At 39.1% G+C, this 25,671-nt stretch overlaps 1 pseudogene; it reads left to right on the top strand.

The window, feature by feature from the left end:
* The window catches only part of LOC133344243 (CUB and sushi domain-containing protein 3-like), a 435,165-nt pseudogene that overhangs the window by 167,276 nt on the left and 242,218 nt on the right, over nucleotides 1–25,671 (top strand).

The raw sequence follows: 25,671 nt of genomic DNA, 5'->3' as shown, positions 1-25,671 counted from the left end.
CACAATTAAGAGTGCCTTCACACAGGTAGTTTATTTATTTATTTTCAAGCAGTTTCAACTATTTCCTTGCAATTGATTTTCCCAGCTCCCCACCATAAACTAGCTCCTCCATGGGATCTCAATGGTGTAACTGCTCACCCCGAGCTCTCAATGTCCTGATAGTGCGTTGTCTTTGTGCTGTTCGCCTTTTGGCGTCCTCTGGTCTAACACTGTTTGAGACTAGGCTCTAAAGAAAGCTGTCTCTGGTGTGAACCAATCAGTTTCAAAGACAATGCATATACTGTCATAGGAATGTGTTTTTTATTGCATGTTCACCACAAGTATTGTGGTTCATGCATACCTGATTCCTTGCAAAGGTTTCAGTTTGGTGTTTTAACATCTTAACAGCTGTTTTATTGCCAGAAAGGGGAAAAACCTAATATTATAAACTAGCTCTTGTTTGACAGCTACAAGAAGGAAGCAAGACTCTCTCCCCTGGCCATGGCATGTATAATCTGCCCTTGAAATGCATGACTTTGGATAATTTGTTATGCATCTCAAGGGGTGGCGTGTCAGGCTTAAATAGAATGCCAGCACAAGAGTGAATTGGTAGTATTAAATGTGCTTTCAGAGGGGCCACCTGTCATCTCAAGCATTTCTCTGTACCGATAGTTGTTTCAGAATAAGACGCATTAAACATTATTTGTCAGCAACTCTGTGAGGACAGAAGTTGTGGCTTTGATGTTTATTGGTCTGGTGATGGGATGTCCTTTAATATATTTGTCTCATGTCAGACACAGTTTATTAGTAAGTTCTCAGGATGTTCTCTTTGCTTCAACATTTTTTTTACGTACAAATTGAACAAGTGCCAGGGTGACACAGTTATTTTGAAGAAAAAAAAAGATTGATGATCGTCTTATCAGATTATACCTGTCATTAAAAACACAATAACAAATTACATTTATTATGGCCAGTCTCATATCATAATCATATTTTCATGGCTTGATGACATCTCTACTTTTCACACAACTTTTACATTTAACGCGAACATTGTTTATAGAAATGAGGGATATTTTACTTAAGTGAAAGCATATTTCCTTTGTTTTTCGTCTCGTAAATGCACGAACTGCATACCTTGACACCAAATATAATTATTTAATGGGTAAAGGCTTTCTGGCCAGGTGAGTCTTGAACTTCATCTTCATTCAATCTTCCACGTCAAACATAAGAGAATAAATATTTACAGCCCCCCCCCCCCAATCCCCTTTTATCCCCATTACACTCTTCCCCAACTTTTCCAAAACTTTCCATCACTCTCTGCGAATCCCATTCATTTCCCCTATAACGTTCTCCCAACCGATCCCTTGCTTCCATTTCCTTTTCCCTAACGACCGATCCCATTTGAATGGATCTTCACCTTCAAATCCGATTGGCAGTGCCCTACTTCGGCTCCCCCCGTGATAGCTCGCCAATGAGTATCGGCCATGCTATTCGAACTCGCTGAGCTGTTAAGACTTGGCGAGTGGATATTTATGTATTTCCTAATAGGCTTTGCCTCTCGGCATCCCTTACACATATATTATTAGGATAGTGAGCTAGCATGTTCTTTGAAACAAAAAGAAAATGTATCACAAATGTTATTCAGGCCATGTTTTTGCGTTATAAAATAGTGGTCCATGTCTGCATACATTTATGGCACCTGAGAATGGTTCTGCATGGATGACTTTAGATTCAATGTCTGTTGAAAGTACATTCTTCTATTTTGCAGTCCCATCTAAAATACTCATTTATACATTTAAATGGGGTAGTCAAAAAGCTTTGGAAATGTAGAGAAATAAAGTGTGCAACCATCTCAGATACCTACAGCATGTGTTTCTGCATATACAGATAAATAATGCATGTGCACATTGATGAACAATAATGCAACAGATAAGATACTTAATTATGTCGGGCACTTATAGTGCCAACACATTGGGGGCCCTAAGCAAAAAAGAAAAATATAAGAGGCCCCACTTTCAATTCATAATATCCTAGTGAGGTGAACGTAGAATTGTCTACAAGAGATATAGATGTAACGAGATTAAAACTAAAATGTGTAAAAAAGATATGGGTGTAATGGCAAGAGAGAAGAGAGCCACACACAAGATGCAATGAGAGAGATTACCTAGCCATGTACGTTCATTGACTTTTATATTTATTGGAATCTGTGTTCGATAAGCTATTTTGTACATCCACATGTTTTTCATGAACCTGGGACACCTTGAGCCATTTATGGTCGTGCACTTTGCTTCATTTGGGCATGCCTACACCACTACGCTGTGGACATTGCACTCTGAAGATAAAATCTGGAGCCACTAGTCATGAGCATTACTCGGTATGATGATCACACTGCACCTGATTGGAAGGACACAGTGGCACAGTGGCACATTGCTTGCATGGACATATCAGTTAGGGTTGGTACTGATAAAATAAGACAAGGGGTAGATAAAAAAAATCTACATCTAAAAATGTAAATGTAAAAGTCTCACATCAGTTAATTTGTTGCACCAAAGGGACAGTGAGGTGTTCTTTCAAGTATCGATGGTGCAACACTGTAACAGCAAGAAATGATCGTGCCACTTAGCTGTGACTTGGGCTAAGTGCCATGCACAAGGTCCTGTAGCCGAGTATGATGAATTGCCTCTCCCTGCTCCTTATAGACACTTTGGTGGTTGCAGGAAGACGCAACAACATGCATGAAATTGATCTGCCATGGCCCCATATCTCCAGCAGATTATAAAATAGCAACGTGCTATGTGACCTAATGTTGGTTTATGAAGCTGAACAAAGTTTATAGAGTGTAGATAAATGTCCTGTATATTTTAAGACACCGCTTATATCTGCCCGTGTAGTGTTTCAAATGTGTCTGCTTTTTTTGATAATTCAGTTTTTTCATAATAATTAACAAAGACACTTTGATAAAAAAAATATTGTACTGTGATAATAATCTAGTACAAAGTATTATTTTATATCCATATATAATTTACCTAAATTAGCCATACCAGCTGTGTGATACGTAAAGCATTAAGCAGAAAACAATATTTTATCAACGAAACTTTACATCACAGCATTACTTTACCGTGACTTGATTGTAGAATTTAGTAAGTGGAGTATTTGACCAGTGATCAGCATTCTGAAGAGCGTTTCTATTTCTGGCAACCTTCATTAGTGCTTGATATGCAATTGTCGTTTTTATATTTGTTTTATCTCTCAAGAACGGAAAGGAGAAATAGAGGACTGCACTTTACCAGCGTGGAGGATATTTGTTTTTGCATATAGAATGGGAAGCCACTGGTGATACACCTTGAAATGTTATTTTACAAAGTAAGGCATCGAACCTTAAACGATGTGCTGAAACATGGAGCTCTCGTGTTTTTCTTTTCTTATAAGTTACAAATACTAATCTGTCATCAATATATCCTCGTAAAAAAATCTATAACTGACGATTCCAACACTTTTATTGCAAGGCCAATTACTATTAACATTTTAAATTGCATTCCTTAGACTCGTGGAAAAAAACTGTTCTTAAAAATTTAACTTTGCATTACACCGTGACATCTGCGCATAGTCGCGTGTTATACAAACACATAAGAAACATATTTGTTTGGATGACTGATCATAAACACATAACAGCATGCTATATTTTATGTGCTGCTATATGAGGCAAACCTGTCTGTTCAATGTCACAACATTAGAATTAATGTACATGTATTTCATTTGTTTAATTTCGTTTGTCAGCACTCTGAGATTGATGGCTTTCAAATACACAATATAATACAATTATTGAATTTCTAAATGGATTTTCAGTGTGAAGCTTGCGTTTTTTCTTTGTAAATTGATGACTTGTACAGCACAAAAAAATAAAAATTGCACAATGTTTGCTCAAAAAGCATGTTTTATTGGATTCGTAATGCAATCTATCTGTACTGAAATTGTAGTTTCAAATTAACTCACAGAATAACTGAAGGGGAAAATAAATAAACAAACAATATTTCAACATCGTTACTCTTCGTACATAACTGGCAATACACACCTAAAATGACGACCTTGCAAATGTAATTTCAGATGCCAGTGAAAATAATTCTCGAAGTTTAGGTTCTTGCCATATGAACACAATTTCTGAATATAGTTTCAAAAAATTCCTCAACTCTAAATATAAATGCATTGCTTGAAACATTTAAATTAATGGCGCATGGATTTATGCACTATTAAAGGCAGATAACATAAAGCACACTGGAAAAACTGTATTCACTTTTAGTGTGGTGGGACACGGGTCATTGAAGGAGTGGAAGTTAGAAAGTGATGGTTGTTTATTAACATCAACACTCTATTGGTTAACGATGTGGCAACATTTATTGGTATACATTTATATATATATATATGTCTTAAGGAACCTGGGTGGCCTAGAGATCAGAGCAATGAGACAGCACTGCCAAGATACTGGGTATTAATCGAAGTTTCTACCAGCAGTGATTTGACCAGGATCTCCAGTGTAATAAGCGTATGGTTTCAGCCTTGTGGTCACCAATGACTACAAAACCAAAATAAACGCCAGATTAAGTTTGGGATTTCATGTGTGGATAAAATGTGTGGATAAAAAAGTCACTTAGGATCTCATGAGTAGCTCTGTGATATCTGCTTATGAAAGCCATTCTCTACACACGGGGTATGTACTCCCCTGCTAACGTTTCAAATGGATATTTCAGCTCATGACATAATGCCAATCGTACAAATATAAGTTTTGTAACAACAACAAATGTAAACCGAAGAAAAAATATAAACAAAGTTGTGGCTTTCTTACCCACAGTTTTTACCCACAAATAAATGTACTAAATACAAAACCATTTTGTTATTTAAAATTACAACTGGAAACATGATTTGTCATCATCATTATTAGCCATGATCATTCCAAAAGTGGATGAATGATTCCATAACCCTTTGCCATCTCTCACAGTCTTGTGATGTTACAATATGCTTAGCACCAGCACATTTTATGTCATGGATATACTGTTGCTACTCATGCATTGCAATTCTCACCCACTGGTTTCCCTTCATTACTTCAAGAAATGTGTTCAGTCAAACTCACATACTTTCCTTAGCAGCCATTGAGGCCCCAACTTGCATATTATTTCATCCATGTGTTCTCATCCTGTATGTCTGTGTAATTCTGATGCATCTCTGCATATGCTTCTTCACGCACGAATTCAGTTTTTGTTTCACTTCCTTCATCAGTGTCCTTGTTTCTGATCCATATGTCATTGCAGGTAATGTGCATTGATTAAACACATTCTTCTAGAGACACATTTCTCTGTCATATTTCATTATCAAGTGCAACGTTCTGAAGGCACTCCCTCTCATCTGCCTCTTTATTTTCAGAATTTTCCTCATCTACGTCCATATTTGACCTTGTTTTCCAGTTGTATCCCTCCAACAGCTATCTACGATTGTTAGCGAACTGGTTGTACATGGCCCTGTTTGCTGACATTTATCTTGAGCCCAACTTTGCAGCCATCTTAATTAAGTTGTTCTAGCATCTCCTATAGATCATTCCCAGTTAACTTTATTATGATCCGTCATCAGCAAAACTGGGATATGCGTTCCCCTTTTATATTCATGTTTTTACGTCTCAAATCCAAATTTTGGAAAGTATCTTCCTTAATGTCGCTATGAAATTCATGCAAGTATGTCATCTTGCCTGACTCCCCTTCAATATGAATTAAATTTTCAAGTTACTATGACAAATAAAAATCAAAGAACTTTTGGTTTTCATTGTTATTTATACGCGTGCTTCTTGATGTTGCAAATGTAATTCTCAGCAGAAGGTGAGTACACATATATATATCAATTCCAGTTATGAAAATATTCCTTGTGATACCTATGGTTTGAAAGGTGTGGCATATTTCGATTTAAAGCTTTCGTGACTGCAGGGATTCATCTTCTTGGTTGTTTCGGTAAAGTCACGTAGAAGAGAAGTAATACAATAATAAAAATAAAACATACTAAAATAAAATTATGAAATAAAATAATATAATAATATAATATTATTTTATTTTATTATGTTTTATTTTTATTATTTTATTACTTCCCTTCTACGTGACTTTACCGAAAGAACAAAGAAGGTGTGGCATAAATAAAACAGATAATGGTATTACTGTGGTCATAAATTAGGCATGCATTCAATAATCACACCTTTCGACAGCATGATACCCCTCCTTAGTTATTAATACTACACAACCATTCCCAGAAAGAGGGACATGCTTTCTCAGAAAACAGCACCTCTGGCCAGGTTAGTTTGTGCTTGAGATTGGTGTTGTATGTCAGGGGACTCTTGTAAGATGCCTCCCAAAAGAAATAATCCTCACTCTGACCTTCCCAGGTGTAAAAAATAAACTTTGTTTGAACATCCAAAGTTTTTGCTTCTTCAGAATTGAAACATTTAAACCCTCTGGCCAAAGTGTGTGAATTTAATAACATTTTATCACTGCAATGGATTAAAGCTATAACATGGCATCGTACATTTATGAGCGTGAAAGCTGGATTAATGGTTGACCCTGAGTCATGGCCTCTTATGTATGTATATTAAACTTCTTTTGCACCTTACGTAGCAAACTGTGATTATCGGCGATCTGAAAGGTCTGTGATGTGATGTCTTGTGCAATTTCTGTGCACTTTCAAACGAGTGCTTAAAAACACGATTCACACCAGGGACCCTTATCCTACACCATCGGTGCCTCGAGCTCAAACTGATGTAGGTTTCTATCAGCTAGAATAAATATGTACTATACTGTATAAATATGTGCGCATAAATGTGCACGTGTATGTGTGTAAATATACATATGTAAATTATCTGTGACTTCAGATTTAAATATATTTGCAAGGTGCTTTTTTTCTTTCTTTTAACTTAGAATTTAAAAATGTTATCGCATTCGTGATTCCACCTGGATTCGAGTTGGCTTTGCATCTTTTGATTTGCCCTTTTCCTTTGCAGTTCTACAGATCCACTCCTGCGGAAACCCAGGAGTGCCAACCAATGGGATAATGCACGGCGAGCACTTCAACATTGGGGACAAAGTGCGATACAGCTGTGCCAAAGGACACGTGCTGGAGGGCCAGCCCATCGTCACATGTGTGGTGTACTCGGGCAACAACGTGGCCTGGGACTTTCCCATCCCGCAGTGCAGAGGTAAATAGAATGACAATAGCAGCACCAGCAGCAACAACATCAGCTTTGTTTCACCTGCTAAAATCAGCACTTGATTTATCATGTCTTCAACTATGTGTAATGTGAGGATATATCCGGGTTGCTGATGGATCACACCTCGTTACGATGATTGGCTCTGTCGGTCCTGGCCCATAGCCAATGGGGTGAAGTCTAGGGGCGTGGCCCTGATGTAATGGGAAGGTGACATCTGTAAGTAGAGGATTGGTTCTGCTGGCTTTAGCCACAGCCAATGGAGGGACGAGTCAGGGGCGTGGTCCTGGGAGCGTATGATGGAGTCTAGAAGATTCTATAGAGGGTAACCAGGATTGGTGGAAAGGTACCACGTGACGCGGGTATTAAAAGGGGTGGAGACGGACAACACGTGATCAGATCTGGAATGAACAGAGGGTGAGGCCACGCGGGAGCGGGGTCCAGGCTGCCACGTGGTCCAGGCTGCCCACGTGGTCCAGGCTGCCCACGTGGTCCAGGCTGCCCACGTGGTCCAGGCTGCCCACGTGGTCCAGGCTGCCCACGTGGTCCAGGCTGCCCACGTGGTCCAGGCTGCCACGTGGCCGCGCGTGTCTCTCTCTCCCTCTCACGCTGTCTGTCAGCAGCGTGAAGGAGTAAGATGGGAGTTTTGTGAACGAAAGATAAATAAAGACCGGATTCCAGAAGTCGCTTCCACGACCTTTATTACATATGTATTAAAATGCATATAAACGTGTCGCATAATCCCCATATGTATTCAATCTCGCATATTCCACATGAAAAGCGACTGTATCTCCGATGCAGCCTGTAAGTTATTTCTGGTCTTACTGACTGCTCCCTCTCTCTGCCCGACCTTGGTAATATAAAAAAACGGGCTATTGTTAAATATGTCAGAATCTGAGGCCATGATCATAGGCAGTCGACAGGGGCTTTCTTGTACACTCTTTCTCTCCCTGACCTGGCAATAGCTGAGTGCCTCATTTTGCCAACCACCCATCTTAAGATTCCTATGAGATCAGAACTTGAGTTTCGACTTCAACATTTCATCCATTGTCCACATTTCCAATGACGATCATGCTGGGCTTCATCAGATTCATCCTATCCTGTATAATGGTTGGTAAACACCACTACCTACCGTTTCGTTAGATCGGGACTGAACTATTGCAATGTTGTCTTCTCCAGCATGCCTACAAAATATCTGAAGATTCTAGAGTGCATCCAAAACTGCCTCACCTGCACAATATCTAGCACTAGACATAAACCCTTCACCTATTCCTCATACCTTTACAATGAACTCCACTGGCTTCCAGTTCAACATTGCATCCTGTCCAAAGTCGCTGTTCTCTGTTACAAAGTGGACACGCACTGTCTTATCGTACATTCCATCTCAAGTGGCCTCCTTGTCAAGCCCCAAATCGTTCTGACCAGACAAGGCAAATGTCGCTTCTCTGTCTCATCTCTGATCATCTGCAATTCACTTCCTCTTTGGGGCCGTCCATAAATGACGTCACGCACCTGGGGGGGGGGGGGGTGGTCAGACATTTGTGACGATGTGTGACGAGGGGGGGGTGGGTTGAGAAATGTGACGTCACATCAAAATAAATATAGACAACACGTTCTACTTAATTAAATAGACTTTTTAATAAATGTTTTCTCCTACAACATCAGAGTGCAGCGCCACATTTAATACGCACTGCAATGACAATAGTTTAAAGTGATTTGAAGCATATTTTATTTTCAAAATGGAATTATGGTTTTTTTTGGGGGGGGGCAGAGCTTTGTGACGTCATATTTGAGGGGGGGTCTGACTTTTTGCGACGCCGTGTGACGAGGGGGGGAGGGTCAAAAATCGTCCAAAATCGCGTGACGTCATTTATGGACAGCCCCTTACATTGGAGATGGTGCCGACCTGCTATCAGAATCTGAAGACTTCTTTCTCTTTAATTTATTCTCCCGCATGTCTAAATGTAATTTTAAAGTTGAAGTTGTGTAAGTGGTAACATAGAAAATAATAATTTATTAATTAGCGTTAGTGCATTGTGCTTGCAATCCAGAGGCCGGTGTCCTCTGGATTGCAAACACAATGCACTCCAAGTACAGCAGTTGAACAATTGGCAAGTTCCTTAAATGTCTCCGTCTCTGTGCACCCAACGTCATATATTAGTGGGTACACCAGTTAGTAAATAAGCAGGTGGTGTGTGATTTGGTCACGTGTGGGTATTCCCACTTATTCTAAGATGTCTGGCCAGCATGTAAGAATAGCCCAAATACCTTAGAACTCAGTGGAAGCCATTCCACCAGTCGTGGCGTGAGCTAGAAAGAGGTGTGACACATTAACCTCATACCTGTACCTATATTCATATGTGAATAATCATACATTATTGAACGTAATTTTTTTTTCAACATGAGCCCGTTACAGAGCACAAACTCCACGGACAAAAGTCCCAAACTCTCTGATCCTGGGTTTAGAGGAGGGGATAAATTGGGCTCACTGCCCCACCTCGGTGGGGATTGCGAGCATGCACTTGTATATGGAGAGGGGAAGACAATGGAGGAATAACTTTAGCAGTGAGGTGGATGAAAGAGATGGGGATTTATTTAAATATATGGGACCCTTTTATGTGAGTCTATCCGAAATATAAGTATATACTTTTGCTTGAAATGCTCTTAGATATGGTAATACAATAACATGCAAATTACATGAACCTATTTAAATTAAAATATATGTTAATGAAATAAATAAGTCTTGCATAATGTTACAATGACATATTTTGTCGTAATTTAAAAGTTGTTTTTCAAGCAAAATTGGAATATAACTACTGACATTGGTATAAATAAATCAGCATTTTTTCGTGAAAAAAGTAGTGCCTTCAATGTAAAGTGGTGCATTGTTGAGTTAATGTCGAATTATGGTTAACCTATACTACATTATAATTTGGTAAGGCTGCCGTATTTTACAACAGACATCCAACAACATGTTTAATGTCTATTATACAGCGACAAAATAGTGCAGAATATTTATGGTCTGCCAGACACTACTTATCTATGCTTGTTGCACAAAAGAAAACATTTTAAGTAATAATTTGATTAAAGTAAAGCATATGCACTTGGATGGAATCGCTAAGCATGCAGTTATAATTCTAAAATATCATTACCATATTGTGTATCCACGTGGGTAAAAATAACCCCCAGTTTGCCGTTGCTGTGATTTGCGATGATGCATAATCATGCTGTTAGATACGCCAACTTCGCCATGAAAATGATCAAGTTTCACTTTAATACCCAAAAATATAATTTAGAGTAAAGATTTAATCTCATCTTCATCATCACTAGCATTATTCATGATCTTTCCACTGCTATAAGTAATGTTTACATTCAAGCAAACACATTTTACCAAACATATTTTCTTTAGTTCCAAGGGTCGTGAGTGCATTTAATGTATCCCTTTTTTTGTAAGGGCAATTCCACGTGGTCTCGGTTGCATAGTCTCACTGTCATACCCTTCATAGTCTCATTATGACACCCGTACTGTTTGAACAAGACTCATATGTGACTCGAATGTTCTATTTACAATCCGTACCGTGGTTCTAATGAGTCGGTCATGCTCAATTAAACTCTCTCACATCACCTCAGGAGAAAGATGCAATTACTTGTACATGTGTTCATCCATTCATATTATTATTAGATGGAACATACTCTACCTCCTCCAAACATGACAGTGATTAACACTGCCTGCAAGGGCAATTGTCATCTTTGGAAAGGATATTAAAATTGGTAATCAATCGAGGCACATTTTATGCTTATAAGCATGCTTTGTCCTCGACAGTCATGGTCTGCATAAATCTATCACTCGTTTAAAGTATCTCACTAACATAACAAATGCGTGGATGTTCAGGGTCATTATATTGGGGATGGACATAAAGTATTCATTGAGTTGACACATGCTATAAACATCCAATTCCTACAAATTGATTGGCTAACTTGAGCACACCCAACCAACATATGATTATTATAACAGGTGGAGCAATGCGATGGACACATTGAGATTGTTCCAAATCGATTCTTCCCTTGCCCATCTCACTTCCTGCCTGCACTCAATGAGAGCAACAAGCAGTTCCATGCTGACCTACTTTTTCCCACGCAGCCACTCCATGGAGGCCGCTGGATTCACGGACATTCAGCAGCAGCAGTATGCGATCACCATCATCTGTTGATGATGTTTCATTGCTCTTACTCTTGCTTGTCTATGTGGATGATTAATTCAGAATTCGTTTTATTATAAAAGCTGATTTGTCCCATTTTCTTCCTAAAGGTGTTCTTGAGCAAAGCATATCATTGAGTTTATATACATTGAGTTAAGTTTAGGGTTTGAGCAATAGCACAGTGCTTAGGGCACTGCACTATGAACCCAGCAACCGGAGTAAAATTCCTGGTCACGGATAACGTGAGTGCCGATTGATATCTAAACTGGTCCTGGACCCACATTCACCTGCTCACACTGACCAGCTTGGCAAAGTACGTTCAGATTACCTCCATGATCAATTTGGCAGTGGGTTTACAAAAGCCTGTACATAACATCACATTGACTTTGCACTAAGTGGCCACTTGGAACATTTCTCCAGCTCAAGAGAACCTCTCTGAAAAGATCTTCATAGCTCATGAGATTCCTCCAGCATAAATACATATTCTGATTATTTTATTGTTCACCAAACACCATGATTGATTTCTCATCTTATGGCCTTGAAAGTGAATGGTTTCCTAAAAGCATACATTTAGGTGACATTGAGACTTGTGGCTTCAATGCACTCATGCCCATTTATTTAGACAATGAATGAATTACAGTCAAAGTAGCATATCATTACTTGTCACCGCTTTCTTGATGAGATGAGAAGCCGATTATTTGTGTTTGTTAATCCTACTCAAACTTGTCTAAAATCAGCAAATGCGTTTATATTTTCAGTTTGGTCTTGGGAAAGCAAAGCAATAAACTGTTTAATAACTTTATTACGTGGGCTAAATCGCAAGTAACATTTTAGGGCATTAAATCATGTTTGTAAACTAAAATAAATTAACAATCATGTATCTGAACCTACTTTAAATTTCCTTCAATTATGACATTTCTAAATGGCATAAAAAAGGTCTTCCTGCAAATGCAATGATAAATATCTGCTTATTGGAGATTTTTTCTCTAAGTAATTTATTTTCCTACCTAATAGAAAGTGATTTAATTTTGACTTAAAACTTTCGTGACTGCAGGAATTCATATTCTTTAGTTCTTTCGGTAAAGTCATGTAGATAGTGTGTCAGCAGCACACTTGGGCTACGCCCATCTCTAAACCTTTATAAACAATTTGCCTTTAGAGGCTAACCCCCCTTTTCCTGATGATGACCTTTTTAAGGAGTGTATTCATTATTGAAAGAACCAATAATAAGTCTACATTATAGACTGCCAGTACGCTCACTCTGGTTAAGAACCAGGCTACAATCGACATTATAGACTGCCAATACACTTAACAGCTTAAAAACCAGGCTACAATCTACATTATAGACTGCCAGTACACTCACCGAGGTTAAGAACCAGGCGACAGTCTACATTATAGACTGCCAGTACGCTCACCGAGGTTAAGAATCCAGGCTACATTCTACATTATAGACTGCCAGTACACTCACCCAGCTTAATCACCATTGCTACAGTCTACATTATGGACTACCAGTACACTAACCAAACTTAATAACCAGGCTACAGTCTACATTATAGATTTCCAGTACACTCTCCGATTAAGAACCAGGCTACAGTCTACATTAGAGTTTTTTATTCACTTTATTTTTTATTATTTTTCTATCTACGTGACTTTACCGAAAGAACCAAAGAATAGTAAGTGATTCTCAGTGAGTAAATGTACCTCGAGTTTTTGTTGTGGTTAAAAGCGAGTTATTGATATGCTGTGTGAATAACCAACTTGAAAGGCCCTTATTTATATTCAGGGAGGGGTGTGTACTTGCACACAATGATTGCGCCTTCAGCAATACTTTCTGAATGCCTTAGTTCTATGATTGTCATAGTGCATGGACATTGGGAATTGGTGCCAAAATGTTCCCTGAATGCGTCTTAATGGGTAACCCTTCATAATAACATGCAGTACCAGACGTTAAATAATATGGACTATTCATAGAGTGCATGAACAGAATATTTATTCTTGTCTCAAACTACTTTTCCACATTTTTTTCCAACTATGAAGTTGTGTTTGGTAATGATGTTGATCTTGCTAAAGTATTGTCATTGCAACTACAATTCTTTATTTTGAACTCAGTTATTGAGAATTCACAGTTATATATACAGCAGTTATGGAATCAGACGACTGAATATGCATTAAACATATGGGGATAGTTAATATTGGTTGCAATTATTTCTGGTTGGTGTAATTATTTCTGTACTTCGGATGTAATGCAATTAGGTTCCATAATTACAGAAAAGTGATGTGCTTGACGGAATACAAATAAATTGCCATTTCCCCATGTGAAAATTCGTATTACTATGGCAGAGACTAGTTTATACAAACAACGATCACTGTTTATTCTACACTCGCTGAATAAGCGGCAGGTGATGCTTATTATACCCACCATAGACGGATGATTGGGATGAGTCAATGTTGACTGTTAATTCGAGTTGTATCTATTAAAGAAGAGGTTCGTACTAACGTTATTAAACCTGGATCTTGTGCTCTTTTCTATTCGACAATAAACACAATGTCAATCCTGCAACTCTCACGGTCCCAGCAATGCAAATGACAGCGGTCTCGGAACTTTCTCGCTCTTCATCCAACCACCTCCACTCCTAAATAAAACAAACCGTTTTCTCGCATGCACATCCCCCCTTGGGTTATCTCCAAATTCACAACCGACATCTTAAAATAGACCTGTCCATTCAAAGTAAAACATGTTTTTCCAGATGTAACCAACGAACAACTGCCACCCACCTATCACTTATTGTTGCTTATTTCTCATAACACTGCACATGGCGGTAACCCTGAACACAGCTATACGCATAATAAAATGCACATAACCTCCTCATCACTCCAAGCCAATTCAAACCGATGCACCACAAGTCCCAATACACCGCGCAACCACAACCCATTGCTAAACACACACTACTCTTAGGTTTTTTCGGTAAAGTCACGTAGGTAAAAAAATAAATAAGAATAATAGAAATAATAGAATAATAGAAATACATCTATTTTTATTTTATTTTTTATGTACGTGACTTTACCAAAAAACCTAAGAGTATGAATCCTTGCAGTCACGAAAGCTTCAAATCTAGCATAAACACACACTGTACATACAATGTCCATTCTCATCACGTTTCCTGGCTGAAACCCCCAATGTCTCAACAATATATGCAGCAATACGGTACAAAAATCTCTCAGCCTTAAGCGTAATGTTAAACCACCAGATCCTTAATAAATGATTTGAAATAAACTTGTCTCAAGTCACCAGCAATACATTGACAAAACGTCACTTTTGGTTGGCTATTCACATTTTGCTTAATTTACTGATAGTGGCCTAAGACAATATGACCACAATGCATTTCTTCAGGAAGTGGTGGTTTTGCATGATGCTTAAGGCTGAACTTGTTTTTGTACACACGCAGTGCAAGCTTTCTAAAGTTGTAAAAACTTTTCGTTTCATGGCCTGAGCTATTGGTTCTGTTGTGATGGGCTTTCTCGTCATTTACATATTTGAGTTATTGAACCCCAAATGTGGCACTCTATAGTTCTGAGCCTCAAGATGTGCCCTGCCTCTGCCTCATTGTGACAGAATGAATCTGTGGAGTTTGGCAATGGACCATATCTGGTCACATCAGAGAGGCTGTGGGCTCTGGACATAACATGTTCAGCTATTGGTTTAGCGAAGTCTGCAATGACAATGCATGTTAGGTGTTGGCTGAATCAGTTTGCCAGCCTTGCCTGGGTTTCACCAAAGTACAATGGCTGCATGAGATATAGTCACCACATTGGTCGTGGTACACGTGGATACCTGAATCATGTGACAAAAGTCCCCTTGGTCACTGCACAAAGGTGGCATTGATGAACTGTGCACATGTTTTCTGGTGACTCCCTTATATATGTTTTTCCAGATCACTGTGAATTCCTGTGTTGTCTCTATCATAGACTTACAGTATCTTTACTTCACAAATTATGTAACAAAAAACATTCCCACCAATTGATCTCCCTACTGATTTTATAACGTGGAATCATACTTCGTATATAATGTTGTCCCTTTGTCTGGTTTAACAAATTATCTACGAGAGAAAAAAACCTTAACCGCCAAAGCTTGCCCTCTTACAAAGGTGTTTAAATTGGTGCTGTTATTAACATTGATGATTGTTCGCATGTCGTGGTGGATCAAGGGAGAGTGACGAATGGCTCTGTTGTGTCGTTTAGCTGAAGGGGCTTGTGGAAGGACTCTCCGGGAAAACAGTGGAGTGATATCCAGCCCCAACTACCCGTCGGAGTACGACAATGACGCGGACTGCACGTGGATTGTGCTGGCCGAGCAGGGAGACACCATCTCATTGGTCTTCAACGATTTCCAGCTGGAGGAGAGATTCGACTCCTTGGAAGTAGAAGGAGCTGATCCAACATCAATTTGGCAAGTTATTTTTGTTTTTTATTTGCCTACATACACAGCTGTGTGCATGCTTAAATATATTAGCACACTGCACTATGCAACCGGAAGCCTGACTTGAATTACTTGCCACTGATGTGACATATCTTCTCGTAATTCCAAGGCAGTGATGCTTTGAGGCAAGTGGTTTATAAACGGGTTCTGGGCCCACCTTCACCATCCACAGTGACCAATGTGGTAAAGAACAGTATGGTCAAACAATCTCCATAACTGACATGGTATGTGGAGGCAGTAGATTGACCAGTGGCTAAATCATGTGTATTGAGTCACTTCATTTTAAGCAAAGCACAATTTCATAAATGTTTGCATTTAGTTTGATGTTACAACTTTACCCCTTATGAAACCGTGATGATATATATATGAACACGCGGCTAAATGATTGATAATATATTTTTGGGTTCGGCCACAGTAATGATCTTGTCAAATTTGTTTCATAAGACCTTCGACCACCTGTCTCGTTTACAAGTGTTTAACACACCAGCTATTATTGTTTCAAATCACGAGTAAGTTGAAGACATATCTCACAACAAAATAGCACAATTAGATGCGACGCTTTGCTTCAAACTATGTTAAGTGTCTTTAGGAAATTCTAGGAAGTCTGAATAAACTGAGAATAACCGTGTCATCTTGCCTGGCCTGACTAACTTTTAAATTCATAATATAATAATACAATAACATCTTTTTTTATTATGATACAATTTATTAAATTTAGAATTTAAACTTTCCTGACTGCAGGAATTCATATTCTTCGTATAAAAGAAAAGAAAATTAAAGTAAAATTTTAATTTAAAATAAAGGCAAAAAACCCACGACGTTTCGATCTCAACACAAGCGGTCTTCATCAGGCGGAGAGAAAAGAGGGGGCAAGCCTCCAAATCCAACTGCTTATAAGGGCTTCCACAGTGAGTGGGTGGGGACGAGAGTTGAAAGGCAGCAGCAAAAAAAGCTGTGCGGCGTAAACAGCATGGGCGGGCCAGCCAGTGCTAATGTCGGAGTAAAGCGCGAGATCGAGGTGGAGCTGAAGGCGAGGGGCACAGTCCATGTGTGTTAGACAACGGGGGGAGGAAGGGGGTAGAGATTCACATTTTTCATCACAATACTCTCTGTATAGTTGGAATATTTAAGGTGTTTCTAACCGAGATGTGTTTTAGAAGCTGATCAAACTTGGCTTCAAAAGAAGCATTGTTTACATGCTTATTCATTTTTTTTAAACGAATAATGAAACAACTCCCAGGCGGCCTTGCTGTAAAATCAAGTCTGGTACCATAAAAAAATCACCGATGTAACATCTTTATTTTCTTAATGCCAAGGCCGTTTTATTCCAAGGCTTATTAGATAACACCGAGAGTAAGAGAACAAACATCAATCAGCATTGCTTGGGAAATGCTACCATAATTGCCATTTAAGGTTGAGGTTAGAACACTTTAAAATGACTTCAAATGGCAGGTAAATTTACTGCTTATTGTAATTTTTGTTATTTTTCCCCCATTTTTAAATAACGTGTTAAGCGGCAGTGACTGCTTTGGCACACAGTCACACTTGCACGTGTTGGGTTTTTGAAAGGTTTAGAACGATGCGATTTATTTACACCAATTACCATATGGAACATTCACTCTCGGTATTGCATGAAGTTGGTTGCAATGCCAGGTTAAGTCCTGTCAATAACACGTCTAGTCAGTGGTAAAGACTGCATTGTTGTAGACATAAATTGGCATTCGTTAAATGTATCTCTACATCCTGTGATGCATGAGAAACGGAACCTATTTACATTAAACTGCTATGCTTTCACGGCTGTCGCATACTTTATGTGTACAGAAATGCTATTGCCATTACATAGATAATGCGATTTATAAAAATGCTACATGAAAATGCACCATTTTAATGTAAACGTCAACAAGTGTAAAAAAAAATTGCCAATTATTTATCTTGGTTGTGGGCTATTGTGCAATTTGTCATGCTGCCCAATAAATTCTCAGCGTAAGTCAACACTGTAACATAGATTAAAAAAAAAGTTTCTATCTTACAGAAAACTTTAATCAGTGGCTTTATCAGACAGATAGCTTCCATTAAAATAATTTGCAGATAGTTGTCTCTCCTGGGCAATGAAAACACAAGGAGATTAATGGAAGTGTCCCCTCCTTCCCTGATTTGACGTAAAATATCATGATTACATTTTCCTCAGATTACTGGCTTCAAATGTAATGTGTCATGGATATATTTGAGGGAATAAATGTGCCATACTTGCTCTCGTTTAATAATTTCATGTAGATGTATTGATGACGGCACAAACATATGAACGTACCAAACAGTATAACAAACAAAGTCGGTATAATTATTGAAAAAGGAATACATTACTGGAATGCTACCCACTAGAGATCTGCATTGACTTTGAACCAATTCTTAATTTAGATGCGAATCTCCGTTTGAAAATTGTAGTTGAAAAAACACGTGCAAAGAATGTAAGCGCTTACAAAGTAAGAATGGCAGCAAGTGTGTATTTATACATTTTTCTGCATATATTAATTTCAATAAAAACAGTGTCGCTTGCTGAGCGGGCACATGCAATGTCATGCATTAAAAAGGTAAACATTTTGATCGATATGTCAAGCAAACTTAACAGGCTAGAGCATCTTGCTCAAACAAGCAATGGCTCGAGGCATGTTCTTACTAACACAGATATATATACCTCACTGCCTGAACAGCAAAAACATACATATTCCGCACGTAGCTCTGACTGATGTGGTAATCCAGTGTACCCTCTTGTAGTACATGTACAGCACCACGTGGCATATAGAAGAGGATAATTATCAACATCAGACATTTTGGCCATGTGGCCAGAACCATTTATTTTACTTGTTTGAAGCATTGTTATTGTTCAAACGTTATAACTGTACAAGTTAAAGTGTAGCTTTGTTATAGTTCAGTTTCCACTGTAACATGTGATATGGCTGTCAAATATTTTACACTAGTTATAATTGTTCTAGCCGATGAGACAAACACATTATAAGCATGACACTGAATCACGAAAATGCCTTGTAATTCAGTGGGACATGACGATAATGCGGCATCTATCATACATTAGAGACTCTGGGACATAATTTGCAAGAGTAAGATATTGTTATGCCCTGTTATGGCCCATATTTGAAAATGACTAAGAACTACATAAATGCGTGTACAAAATTAATAATGCCCCTTTTTAGTTAAAATAAATATGATATCTTAATGGGATCTTTCCCATTTCTAAAGCATATTGATTGAGATAAATGTATACTAAAGCACGCTGTCTACATGTACATATGTGGCCAGAACCAGTTGCTTCCTCTCGTTTGCCTTGTGGCACTGAACAACACCAAAGGGCTTCATCAGAATTCCAAGCAGGTAATAGAAAAACATTTTACCGTGGAACATCTCCAACTTGTGCATTTTGTTGTATTCTTGTCACTGACGTAATGTGCAAGGATAAGATAAAAGCACACACTGCATGAGTTTTATAGAGCAAAGTAATTGGTTGTATTTGGCTCCACGTGTGTTAACATTTAAAGGTCACCCACATAGGGGATTATATAAACTAAGGAAAAACCACAAAAAGACAATGCAAGCATCTTTAAGGTTTATAAAATAAATGGAAGATCAAATGAATTTCAGTTTCTCTTTCAGTTGAGTACAGTACTTATGTTTTAATGATGGACATGTTCAAAGTGCAATAAATATTAAAATAACATCATGTACACGTCACAAGTCTATGTGGACATTGTGTGAACAATTGCCGCTGGTCTCTTCACCTTGGATTTAAGAGTGCAATGGAGGAAGCGCTGAACTACCGTTTTTTTTTACATCACAGTCTCCCTTGGGACTTTGACAAGACTAACAATAGAAAGAGCATTCCAGCTGGATGATGCTGAACATTAGTAATAACGATTTGCATACATATCTCTCCACACCACGAGGTTGAAGAGGACCCAGGAACGGTATACACCGCTTGCCGCTGTGTTGCCAGTTATGACCGGAATTTGAACTGGGATGTTAGATTCTGAACACAGTGTGCTAATCGCTGTGCCACCACTGAACACCGCTTACAGTCGATGATATCACACTTTACATTTTCAAAAGATACCCTACGTAGTTACACATTTGTACCGTGCACAGAATTACTCTAGTTCAGAGGCTCAGGAGACCACCGATTGGATGGAAGGCAGACTGAAGAGGTTCCAACAATTGGCCAAGCTCTGTGACACCTATATTGGGATGTATGGCGAACTCCATTCATAAGTGATTATGCATGTGGGAGGAAACCGGAGTACTGAGAGAATCTTATTTTATGACGGGGGAAATCGTAGTTGTGTGGATTTTCTCCGGGTACTTCAGTTTTTCCCTCTACATGTATAAACAAGCGTTTAGAGTATTTGGCTGCTATATATTTCCACATGATGAGCCACTTCGTTTAGTTATCATTTGTGCTCGCTTCTGAAAAAGAGATATATAGCTCCGTGGGCCTTACCTGATATTTTTTTCGAATAGTTTAGTTTTATTCATATTCTGCTGGAAAAGCAAGTGGCCATATTGCCCGTGTCCTGTGTGGATTCCGTTGAGTGCTGTCCACTGTCTTCAAGGGATGTTGAAGCCAGCAGTGTCTGCTGCTGGGTCAGTAACGAGGTGTTGGTTATTGATGTTGCATTCGTCCCATGATTCCATACATCTGGATGATGGTTAGGTGCCAGATTAAGGCTCAGTGCCTCCGATTAGTACGGTTAGCTACGTACGTTGCGAAATAAGTTAATTATACACACATAGATAGATAGATAGATCGTTTATTGTCATTGTCACCAGTACAACGAAATTTAAAATGCTCACCAGTCAGGGCATCATTCATAAATTTAAATTAAATAAAACAAGAAAATAAAAATAAAATTAAATGAAAGATAATCAATTTATACTATATTTAAAAACAGCCCAAGTATACCCACATACCCACATAAGGTTACATTTTGTCATTGCACATCTCTATTTCACAGTCAATTGTAAACACTATTACTTAATAATTAATTAGCATTATTGAGTGTGGTGATCGCTGTAGGATAAAAGCTCTGTTTGAATCTGTTTGTCCTTGTTTTGACTGATCTGAATCGTCTGCCTGATGGCAACAGCTCAAACAGTGAGTGTCCAGGGTGAGAAGAGTCCTTTATAATGTTCTGTGCTTTTTTTATGCAACGTGAACTGTGTAGTTCTTCCAGTGTGGGGAGATAGCAGCCGGCGATCTTTTGGGCTGTGTTGATGACATACGTAATGACTGGTGATTCCCAGAATTGCTGGCATGCTTGTCAGCGCATTAGTGGTGGGGTTGTTCCAGTCTTCATAGATTGAAAAGTTGAAGTTGCTTTTAATTTGTCCCATCTCGTATAGCACGGTGGTGTTGCAAAAGATGGCAGGCGGGATCACGTGGGAAATCACCGGGAGCCACTCAGTTGGAGTGGACTTCAGCGTCCCTGACACCATCCTCATAGCAGTGTTTAGCTGCATATCTATGATATGTGTGTGATGGCTGCAGGACCATTCGAATTATTGCTGGACCAGAAGTGGAATATCTCAAAAACTTTGGAACTCTTGAGCTGATCACCACCCCACCTCAATGCTTCCTGAAGGAGGTCATTCAGGTCCTTCACTCATCTCGGTGATAGTGTGAAAACACTTAACATTTCAATTAATCTGGTCAGTGCAGGTTTGTGAAGGGAGGACATGGACGAGTTTAGATATCGCTCACCACTGATGTTAGCTAAGGCTGGGGGGGAAAAAACATCTGAAGCACGTGATGTCAATGTATGTCTGCATATTCCATCTGAAATTAACCCTGCCTGCAACTGGTCCCTATTGTTCTTGTGTCCCGTACAAACCACAGGGAGTTGAAGCCACAGGGAGGCTTAAATATACGTGTTCAATGAGACTGTTCAGGTAAATGGGATTTCCTACAGCTACTGTAACCATCCATGATGAGAGCTTATATTCCTCTCTTAAGCACACAACCCTACATGTAGAAATGTCCAAATATTGAGTCATCTATATTATATATATTTTTAATCTGAATACATAAGCACAATTAAGTAAATTCACAGTATGCACTTTTATACGACCGTAGGATTTTTATTGCACAATAATTAAGTTCCCTATGTCTATAGCAAATCTAGAAGAGAGCGGTGGCACAGTGGTGAGCACACTGCCCCATGAGCCCGACGGGCTGAGTTCGTTTCCCGGCCATGGCTAACATCAGTGGCGAACGATACCTGAAATTGCCTGCCAATCCCCCCCAAAGACAACCTGCATGGACCCAATGACCAACATGGCATAGACAGGCTTTAATTCAGCAGTGGATTGGGGGCACATGAAAACAGGATACTGTCATTAGGGGTACGTACATCTAATCAATGAGCCCAGAGCAGATATTGTCTTATGGATACTACCTGAGGTGGCATATATTAAGCGGTTCCAATTTCTTCATGTGGATAATAAGTGAATAAGGTGATAACTGTTGGAAATGGGTGGATGTTTAAAATAATTAACTCTTAGCCATAATTAAACCATGACAACTTGCGTATTTGCTACCTTAGGTGGTGCCAACCGCTGCTCTGGCCCATGGACTAATCCAATTCTGGTCGATATTTAAGACCACCTCCTATGCCGGAATCAACGTTCAGGAAAAACTAAGTAACACTTCTCACAATAGTAACCAATAACTGTGTGGTCAGCAAGGGCTGCAAACTAAAATGGCAATCAAGTGAATTCCAGCTTTTGTCTGAGCAGTGTAACTCCTTTGTTCTGTGAACCCCAGATGCATCAATGCAGGGACAGCTGAAGATGCAGTCTATCTGTCACATAGATCCCTCATTAAATCTCCCACCATCTTACCACCTGTGGTATGCAGAAGCCTGACTTGTCACCAATGGTTTACACCGTGCACGTAAAAAAATGCATCGCAATTTGGTTATAAGCTTACAAAATATGTGCTGTCATAATACTTGTGACACTATGCAAATCACATGACTGTGACCATATTTTTTGTTTCTAATCTCAGATGTGTCTCAAGCGTAACTGACATGTTTTATGTAGCTCACATATTTTTGGCAGAACAAAATTGCGTTGCCTTTGGCTTAAGGCAGTTGTGGCCTTTACAATGTAATGTGTGATGGAACATTGCAAAGTACAACGGGAGACCACACCAAGACTGTGCGAACTTTGTGTTCACGTGATTCACCTGACCGCAGTTTCTTACAGGGCTTGTTTACACCAATACGTTTCCAAGGTACGCATTAACAGTGGTGTAGAAGCGCATTTTGAAAATACTGTGCCATAATTTTCATGAGCAAACCCTGTCGTGCAAATGAAAAACAAATCTATAAAATTATAACGCGTCTGTTTTGTGGTGTCTTAGCAGATGTGTGCTCTGCATAAATGCCTCAACCCCCTTCCCCCCATCTTAAACTGTAAAGGAAAGTGTAACCTGTATCTTCACGTGGTCATAGATTTTAGTGGTGGCACTCTTAGTCTTGGGATAGTATTTATTTTTTAATGCCTGTTCACAGGGACTATATCGCACATGGACTTCAGTAGTGGAAATGCATTTTCATGAAGGGGGGACTAGGTCATAGATATGAATTTCAGCGGAATAGGATTAAGGTGATGGCAGTGGTCTAGATAGGGCACTGTGCGCACATGAGGAACGGGTTGAAAAGATTGATGAAGAAAACATTAGCCGTTATGATGCATGCACGATTTAGACAATATTCAATCGCATGGCAAATGATTTGAATAATTTCTTATGGGGAAGAAATTACATTACATCAGGTTAAAGCCGTTTTAAGATTGAGATCTGGTACTTTCAGCCTCAGATGGATTTCAGCAATTTAGAACACAAAATAATACATTCAGCTCTTTAATCAAGTAGTCTACTAGCTAAATCATTTTGTGGTGCAATCCATGAGGGTGTTTTTCCCTCCAGTGGCAAAACTTAACATCGTCATGAATTCAAGTGAGATATTTTTGTTATATAACATTTACATGAATTACTATTACTGCCCTGGGTAACCCTTCTTACAAGGGAAATCTGCTGCACTGATTTAGAGCACAAATTATACAGGGCAGGGATTGTAATCGCTCGCTATTGAGCCTCAACCGGGGTTGACATATGCCAAACCAATTGACATCGTCAGTGGGCCGTGGATTTACTGCATTTCAGTTTGAATGGGAACGTTGTACAACATAGAAAAAGGTGGACTGTCGCGAGCTTAGGGAATCAGAGGAATAAGAAATGTCAAGTAGATGGGAAATAGGCCAGTTCGCATTTGTGCCATTCTTATAGCACAAATGCGATTACGAAGGATCTGGTTTTGAAAGTAGGAAACAGAGAAAACTGTGGCTGGATATGGTACAGCTTCATTGCTGCACGGGTAATGTGATCGGAACGTTATATAAGTGTGGACATGTTTTCCTGGAACAACTGATTCTGGCCACCTGGCGAGCTTCATCCAATTAAAGTGGGAAACAACGCACACGCATGTTCACTATCGACTCTCAGCCATTAGGGATATCGTGATTCTGCACGCTGTGCATTTGAAGCTCAGCAAGCAAGAATGTAATTGAACATTAGCCAGGCAATTGAATTTTCTTCTGCTTTAGACGGACTCCATTGCTATTGTATACGCATTCACCTGTCTCCTCGACAGTTTGCTTTGCAAACTTGGTGATTATTAAAGCAAGCTGTGAGATTGTTATTATTCGGGTTTTAACTAACTAGGGGAAGCATTGTAAACTTCACGTGTTACTATGTGGGGCTCTTAATATCAACGCCATATACGATATCTGTATGAAATTTGTTTTCCCCGAGTTTTCACGTATTATTTTAATTGATCAATTTAAGTTCAGTCAAACTGCATATGTCCAGGGTTAAACGGGGCAATGGGTTGCCCCGAATCAAAATATCAGGGGTCTCAACTGGGAATTCACTCTATTATCTGGTATTATCCGGGGGTCGTGACCACGGACAATCCCGGAAAAATTAGAAGAATTGTCCACATAATTCGGTCGTTATTCCGTGGTCCTCACCCCGGATAAATGGAAGTATTTGCCAAACAACTATATTTAAGCATGTCCTGAACCCCAGATATGTGGATGGCCACACTCGAGAACCGGGTTTTACTGACCCCAGGGTACGAAATTTCACGGATTATTGAGTCACGAATAAACGGCGTTTTGCTATATAATATAGAAATGTGTAACGTAGTATGCTGGAAACGGTGTTGCTTCACCTGCCAGTCGTAGGAGCTACTTGACCATACTTAATCATGCCAGGCAGTGTAGATTTGTGACATGAGTACCCAGAACCAGTTCAGATATCACCAGCCAATGAAGTTAGCTGTGGCCAGAAATCCAATTCAAATTGCGGAGTTCATCGTAAATTGCGGGTGCCACTGTGTCACCACTCCACCACAGGTGTTTTATGTTTATTTTGAAGCGTTTTTTATATTATGCTCATGCATTGTCTATACATTGCTGTAAATATCAGTACAGCATTCCCTCGTTATTCGCGATCAATACGTTCTGTAGATGCTCGTGAATGTCAAATTTAGGAGATAATGATGTTTGAATGAATTACCTTAAATAAATCTAAATACGGACCTGTTCAATACTGTGCCTGAAAATTATCATAATAACACAAAAAAAGTTTGGTTATAATAATTAAAAATTTGGTACGAATAAATATTAAAGTGTTAAATAATAGTTTATAAATCAAC

Source organism: Lethenteron reissneri, chromosome 19, assembly GCF_015708825.2.
Source record: "Lethenteron reissneri isolate LAM-NWPU_2019-01 chromosome 19, ASM1570882v1, whole genome shotgun sequence".
Lineage (NCBI taxonomy): Eukaryota > Metazoa > Chordata > Hyperoartia > Petromyzontiformes > Petromyzontidae > Lethenteron > Lethenteron reissneri.
This window is presented reverse-complemented; position numbering and strand designations above follow the sequence as displayed.